Genomic DNA, 8366 nt, shown 5'->3' on the forward strand with positions numbered 1-8366 from the left:
CACCGAGGAACATTTTTAAAGTCAAAAGTTTTCTGGGATTAGCTGGTTATTACTGAAGATTTGTCAAAGGGTTCTCAATGATAGCTACACCGGTGACGCGGCTATTACAGAAAGATGTGAAGTTTGAATGGTATGATAAATGTCAGCAAAGTTTCAATCAGTTAAAAGCACTATTGACCAAAGCACCAGTTCTAGTTCAACCTGAATCGGGTAAAAACTTTGTGATTTTCAACGATGCATCATTGAATGGTTTAGGCTGTGTTTTAATGCAGGAAGGCAAAGTGATAGCTTATGCTTCCAAACAGTTAAAGCCGCATGAAAAGAACTATCCGACACATGACCTAGCATTCGCAGCTATTGTGTTTGCGTTGAAAATTTGGTGAAAAATGTCACATATTTATCGACCAAAAGAGTTTAAAGTATTTAATGTCGAAGAAAGATCTAAATTTGAGATAGCGCAGATGGCTAGAACCATTGAAAGATGATGAGTTGATCATTGATTATCACCCGAGTAAAGAAAACGTAGTGGCAGTTGTAATTTAGTACTGTATTTCACCCTCAGACCGATGGTCAGTCTGAATGTGTGATTCAGATTCTTTAAGATATGCTTCGGTGTTGTGTTTTAGAGTTTGAAGGCACCTAGGAGAAATACTTATCGTTGGCTAAATTTGCATATAACAACAGTTTTCAGTCGAGTATAAAAACGGCACCGTATGGTCATAAATGCCGAACTAGGGACTCAATTGCATGAAAAATATATGGGTGCTACTAATATGTATACAAATTGGCTAGGCTTGGGTAAGGGTTAAATTGCATGATTTCATTTTTCAAGACAGGGACTAAATTGTATAGAAATTAAAAGTATAAGGGCAAAATTATAATTTTGCCAAAAATATATGTTGGACTAAATTGAATGAGAAATATATTAAATTGAATTAAATTTATTTGTATAGATCCAGTTACTCGTATGGAGTTAGATCGAGGCAAAGAGAAAATCTCGAATTAATCGCCTCTTTATCTACGTACACTTTTCGAGGTAAGTTTGTGTAATTAAATCGAGTATTTATATGTTTTAATTGAATTATATGTATGTGATTTGTATAATTTCCATGTATAAATACTGATTGTATATCCGATGACATATGATGATTACCGAGTCCCGTTTGAACGTTAGGAATTCGTAGGGTACAAATGACATGTCATTAGAGATTATCGATTCTCAGCTCGTATGAGCTTACCGATTTACAGCTCGTGAGAGCATACCGATTCATAGCTCATATGAGCATACATGTACAGGTACAGGAATTGATGAATTCAAGTTTAGCATATTATGTGTGAGTTACCCTGAGTATCCAACGATATTCTAAATGGTTCAATGGGCAATGTTCTCCTACGAGATTATATGAATTCGATACGAACTATTATAGGTCTATACATGAAATACATGGAAATGATATTACATGATATATTGAAACATGAAATGGATGATACATGTATATGAAACTTGCTTAGAGGTTATGTTCATCCATGTTTATTAGCTAGTATATGTGTTTTACATGGCTAACATGTTGGTGAATATGTGCTTAGACATTTGGCCAAATTGAGTTGGGCTATTCTATGTTTACTTACCTAAATTATGACTAAATGGTAAGTTTAATTCTATGTTATACGATCTTACTAAGCTTAAATGCTTACTCAATGTTATTTTTTCATGATTTTAGTGAATTAGAAGCTCGTTCGGGTTGGAAGTTTGTCGAAGCTATATCATACTATCCATTGGCTCTTTTGGTACTTTTGGATGTTTAATTTCTGTTATAATGGCATGTATAGGTTATTTTTTTGCTAATGTTGGCCTATATGTTTTGTTGTAATTGTGGCCATATGATTTGGATTATGTTTTTGCATATTTTGGTATGTATATAAGTTGCTTTAATATTGTTGATGTGTGGCTTGATTAGTGGTTAAATGATGAATGGTAAAATGATAGTTAAGTGTGCATATGGTGTATGTGTATTGTGTTATGATGAATTTGTGCTAGATTGATACTTAAGTAGGTATGATTCATTTGGTAAATTGATGCTTGTTAAAGACTGGCATTTTGGTACCAAATGGTTGTGTTTTGGTAATTAAGATACATGGTATGTATTGATGCAAGTATCCATACAAGTTATTTGGCTATTTGGTTAAATTGAACATATGATTGGTCATGTTATAAATTGTCATATAAAGTGCCTAAGGGCATATTGGTCGTATGATATTATACCATATGTTTAAGGTTTGTTTATGCTTGATTTGGATGCCTTGCTATGGCTTGTAAGTTTGTGCAATTGTGGTTGTAGGTACATGCCAAATTGGGTGAGAAAATGGCTTGTAAAATAGCCTATTTTCATCCACACAGGCAGAGATACTGGTGTGTGTCTTAGTTGTGTGTGACACACAGCAGTGTGTCCCTTGTACCTTTCAAAGGTTTCCAAGTTAGGCTGTTACACGACCTAGCACACAACCTGGCACACGGGCATGTGAGGTTTGTTTATGCTTGATTTCGTTGCCTTGCTATGGCTTGTAAGTTTGTGCAATTGTGGTTGTAGGTACATGCCAAGTTGGGTGAGAAAAATGACTAGTAAAATAGCCTATTTTCATCCACACAGGCAGAGACACGAGTGTGTGTCTCAGTCGTGTGTGACACACAGCCATGTGTCCTCTGTAGCTTTCAAAGGTTTGCAAGTCAGGCTGTTACACGGCCTAGCACATGGCCTGGCACACGGGCGTGTGAGGTTACTTCAAAGGGTAAACGACCTAACACACGAGCTTGTGGCTTGGTCGTGTGGCCCAAGTTAGTGAGTTACACGGACACAGACAAGGGCTGGGAAACAGCTGTGTGTCCCTATTTAGAATGCTCAAATGGCCAAAGACATGAGCATGTCTCTTGGCCGTGTGACCCTTGCAGTAATGAAAAAATTTCAATGTTTTCTGAAAATTTCTATAAGTTTCTAATTTTTGTCCCGACTTGTTTCTAATGCATATTTTGAGCCTCGAGGGATCGTATAAGGGATAATTTGTATGATTTGAATTGGTTTTAATATGTTCAATGATATGTTATGAAATGTTTGAATTTTTTATCCATTTGAGTTGTAAACTTCGGGAATGCTCTATAACCCTATTTTGGCGACGGATATGGGTTAAGGTGTTTTATTTATTGGTATCAGAGCTACGATTTATTCGAGTCACGGGCTGAACGTAGCGTGTACGAGTCTAGATATACATGCCATTATATAACCTGTGATAGTCTGATATCTCTTGACTGTTTGAAACATGTTTTCATATAGCAATGACGTCCAACTCAGCTCACTCCGATAAAGTAGAGAGTAATGCTCAAGCCTCCATTCACAGAGTAACATTGAGAGGTACAAGGCTCGTATCTGAGGGCCAGGGAGGAGAGGCTAAAGAAGCCTTCTTCCAAATGATGAACGAATGGTTCTCCGAGTTTGTATGGGTGAACCTGGCTGCTCAACAACCTCCAACCTCTCCTGCTCCCCAACCAGTTCCCGTTATTCCTCAAGTTATGAAACCAATCCGAGTTAGTAAGCCACCTGTTGATAAGATACATAAGTATGGGGTTGAAGAATTCTGAGCTACAATCGAGGATGATCACGAGAGAGCTAAATTTTGGTTAGAGAATACGATCAGGGTTTTTGATGAGCTATCATGTAAACCGACTGAATGTGTTAAATGTGCAGTATCATTACTAAAAGATTTAGCTTACTAGTGGTGGAACACGTTGATTTTTGTTGTGCTGAGAGAGCAGATCACTTGAGAATTCTTCCAAACTGAGTTCCGAAAGAAATATATTAGTCAAAGGTTTTTGGATTAGAAACGTAAAGAATTTCTTCAGCTTAAATAGCATCGTATGACTGTATTAGAGTCTGAGCTGGAATTTGTTAGATTGAGCAAATATACCTAGGCGTGTATTCTGATCGAGAATGCTATGTGTAAAAGACTTAGAGAAGGGTTAAACGAGGACATTAAGCTTTTGGTTTGAATTCTTGAGCTGAAAGAGTTCGTTGTATTGGTTTACCAGGCACATAAGGCCGAGCAACTGAGTAAAGAGAAAAGACATGCTCATTTTGAAGCTAAAGACTCGAGAAAGAGCTCGACTAGGAAGTCCTATCAGTCAGTATCAAAGAAATCAAAAGAACGTCACAACTGTTCTACTGCTTCTGTGGGATATTCTAGTATAGACAGAAGTACCCGACGCTCTAGTCCTAAACCTCATGCTACATCTGTAGCGAGTGTGGGTAGTGTTAGAGATGTCAGACCCGAGTGTAAGCACTGTAACAGACCACATTATGGTGAGTGTCAAGTAAAGAACGAAGCGTGTTTCAGTTGTGGTTCTTCAGATCATTATCTTAGAGATTGCCCAGAGAAATTCGAGAAAGAAAAAGTTCAAACTACGAGATCAAGCAACACAGCTGCGAGAGGTAGACCACCTCATAATCTTGGAAATGTGAGTGGTAGCCGTGGCGTAACGAAAGATTCTACTGTGAGATTCGAGGCATGAGCACCAGATGTTATTACCGGTACTTTTTATATTTTTTAGACTGATATTACTGCTTTGATTGATTCGGGGTCCACTCATTCATATGTGTACACGAATTTAGTGTCTAGTAAGAATTTACCTATTGAGTGCACTGAATTCGTGGTTAAGGTATCGAAACCCCTAGGTCGGTATGTGCTAGTTGATAAAGTCTACAAGAATTGTCCTTTGATGACAAGAGGTTAAAATTTTTTTGACTGATTTGATGTTGCTACCGTTTAATGAATTTGATGTGATTCTAGGTATGGATTGACTAACTCTACATAATGCTGTTGTGAACTGTAGACGAAAGCTTATTGTATTGAAATGTCAGCACGGAGAGACACTTCGTATTAAATCAGATAGTCCGAGTGGGTTGCCAATGGTGATATCAGCTATATTGGCGCAAAAATATGTGAGAAAAGGTTGTAATGCTTATCTTGCTTATGTATTGGATACTAAAGTGTCTGAATCGAAGCTTGAGTTAGTACTAGTGGTTTGCGAGTATCTTGATATGTTTCCAGAGGAGTTACCTAGTTTATCGTTGATCAGAGTGGTTGAGTTTGCTATTGAACTAGTATCGGAGACATCACTGAAATCGATAGCACCTTATAGAATGGCTCTTACGGAGTTAAAAGAGTTGAAAGCACAGTTGTAAGAGTTGACAGATAGTGGTTTTGCTTGACCTAGTTTTTCACCTTGGGGTGCACTGGTTCTGTTTGTTAAGAAAAAGGATGGATCGATGAGATTATGTATTGACTACCATCAGCTCAATAAGGTTACAATCAATAATAAATATCCACTACCTCGAATTGACGACCTGTTCGATCAGTTAAAAGGTGTCACAGTATTTTCGAAGATTGATCTTCATTCTGGTTATTATCAGCTATGAGTGAAAGATTCAGATGTGCCGAAAGCTACATTTAGAACTAGGTACAAACACTATGAATTTCTTGTGATGTTGTTTGGTTTAACTAATGCACCTACAGTATTTATGGATTTGATGAACAGAATCTTCAGACCGTATTTAGAAAGATTTGTTGTGGTATTTATTAATGACATTTTGATATATTCCCCAGATTAATCCAAGCATGATGGACACTTGAGAATTGTTTTGCAAACTCTGCAAGATAAACAACTGTTTGCTAAATTTAGCAAATGCAAGTTCTGGCTCCGAGAAGTCAGTTTTCTAGGACATATAGTGTCAGTTGAAGCATCAAAGTTGACCCAAGTAAAATTTCAACAGTTATTGATTGGAAACCACCAAGAAACATATCTGAAGTCAAAAGTTTTTTAGGGTTAGCTAGTTATTATCGAAGGTTCGTGAAAGGGTTCTCAATGATAGCTACACCAGTGACACGACTTTTACAGAAGGATATGAAATTTGAATGGTCCGAGAAATGTCAGCAAAGTTTCAATCAGTTGAAAGCATTGTTAACCGAAACACCAGTATTGGTTCAACCTAAATCGGTAAAGAATTTGTGATTTTCAGTGATACGTCTTTAAATGGTTTAGGTTGTGTTCTTATGTAGAAAGGCAAAGTGATAGCTTATGCTTCGAGATAGTTAAAGCCGCTTGAAAAGAATTATCCAACACATGACCTAGAGTTGGTAGCTATTGTGCTCGCATTGAAAATTTGGAGACACCATTTATTAAGTGAAAAATGCCACATATTTACAGATCACAAAAGTTTGAAGGATCTAATTTCGCAAAAATATTTGAATTTTTATTTTCTATGCGAACAATGAATACACGACTGACATTGTCTGATGATGACTCGATATTAGTTGAGTTGAAAGCTAGACCGATGTTTTTACAACAAATCTATGAAACTCAGAAATGTGATGACGATTTGCTAGCTAAACGGGTACATTATGAATCGAATTTTAATTCAAAATTTCAGATAGGACCCGATGATTATTTGTTGTTTAGAGGTAGACTTTGTGTTTCGATGAATCCTGAGCTTTTTAAAAGAATTTTGCACGAAGCTCATAATAGTAGCTTGTTTGTTCATCTAGGAAGCAATAAAATGTACAGTGATTTGAGATAGATGTATTGGTGGTCGGGAATGAAACGTGAGATTTCTGATTTTGTATCGAGATGTTTGATATGTCAGTAGGTTAAAGTTGAACATCAGGTACCTTCAAGATTGTTACAGCCAGTGATGATACCGGAGTGGAAATGGGATAGTGTTACTATTGATTTCGTATCGGGTTTACCCTTATCACCGAGAAATAAAAATGTCATCTGAGTTATCGTTGACCATTTGATGAAGTCTGCACATTTTATTTCGGTACGTGCAAACTACTCCCTTGACAGCTTAACTAAGTTATACATTTCAAAGATTGCTAGATTACAAGGAGTGCTAGTCTCCTTTATTTCGGATAGAGATCCACAATTTACATCACGATTCTAGAGAAGGTTACAGGAAGCTTTAGGTACGTGGTTGCATTTTAGCATTGCATTTAACCCTCAAACCGATGGTCAATCCAAGCGTATGATTCAGATTCTTGAGGATATGCTTCGTTGCTGTGTATTAGAGTTTGAAGGCAACTAGAAAAAATATTTGCCGTTAGTCGACTTCACGTATAATAACAGTTTTCAGTTGAGTATAAAAATGACACAGTATGATGCTCTGTATGGTCGTAAATACTAAACTCCGTTACACTGGACCGAGCTTAGTGAGATTAAAGAAAAAGTAAAAGTGATCCGAGATAGTTTGAAAGCAGCTTCCGATCGTCAAAAATCGTATGCAGATCTTAAATGTAAAGATATAGAATTTCAAGTCGGCGACAGAGTATTGTCGAAATTTTTACCCTGGAAGAAAGTTCTTCGGTTCGGTGACAAAGGAAAGCTAAGTCCACGATTTATCGGGCCATATGGCATTACTGAAAGAATCAGACCTGTTGCATACCGATTAGCTGTACTGTCAGAACTAGAAAAGATTCATAATGACTTTCATGTGTTTATGTTACGACAGTACCGATCTGACCCTTCACATATTATTTCCCCGATGAATGTTAAGATTTAGCCTGATAGGACATATAGTGAGGAACATATCAGGATTCTAGCATGAGAGGTGAAAGAATTGAGAAATAAGAACATAGCTTTAGTAAAAATTCTCTGGTAATGACAGGGAATAGAATAACCCACCTGGGAACCCGAGGAAGCTATGAGAAAGTAATATTCAAACCTCTTTTCTGGTAAGATTTCCGAGGACAAAAATTCTTTTAGGGGGAGAGTTGTAACAGCCCATTTTTAGTGAAATTGGAACAGTGGTTTTGAGATCACAAATTTGAAGTCGAAAAATTTATTTTATTATTATTTTATGCTCCATAGCATGATAGTATTACCGTATAAAAATTTCGTTAAGAAATTTTACCGTTTACATGCTTAATTTGATAAAAAAGACTAAATCGCGTAAAGTGTAAAACTTGAGTTGTAGTAGCTAAAGGTATTAAACAGTTATAGAATATAACACCCCTAACCCGTATCCATCGCCGGAACAGGGTTACAGAGCATTACCGGAGTTTTCAAATCAAACAGACATACATTTCGAACTTTTAATATCATATCAATAAATACATTAAAACTAATTCAATACATACATATTGTCACTTAAACAAACCCTCGAGGCCCTAAATACGTGTTAGAAACAAGTCAGGACTAAATCGTAAACTTATAGTATTTTTCAAAAAAAGATAAAAATTTCAAACTGCAAGGGTTACATAGCCCTATGGCTAGGCCGTGTGGGCATTTGAAGTAGGGACACACGGCCATGTCCCAGCCCATG

The sequence above is a fragment of the Gossypium hirsutum genome, chromosome D05, assembly GCF_007990345.1.
Source record: "Gossypium hirsutum isolate 1008001.06 chromosome D05, Gossypium_hirsutum_v2.1, whole genome shotgun sequence".
Taxonomy (NCBI): domain Eukaryota; kingdom Viridiplantae; phylum Streptophyta; class Magnoliopsida; order Malvales; family Malvaceae; genus Gossypium; species Gossypium hirsutum.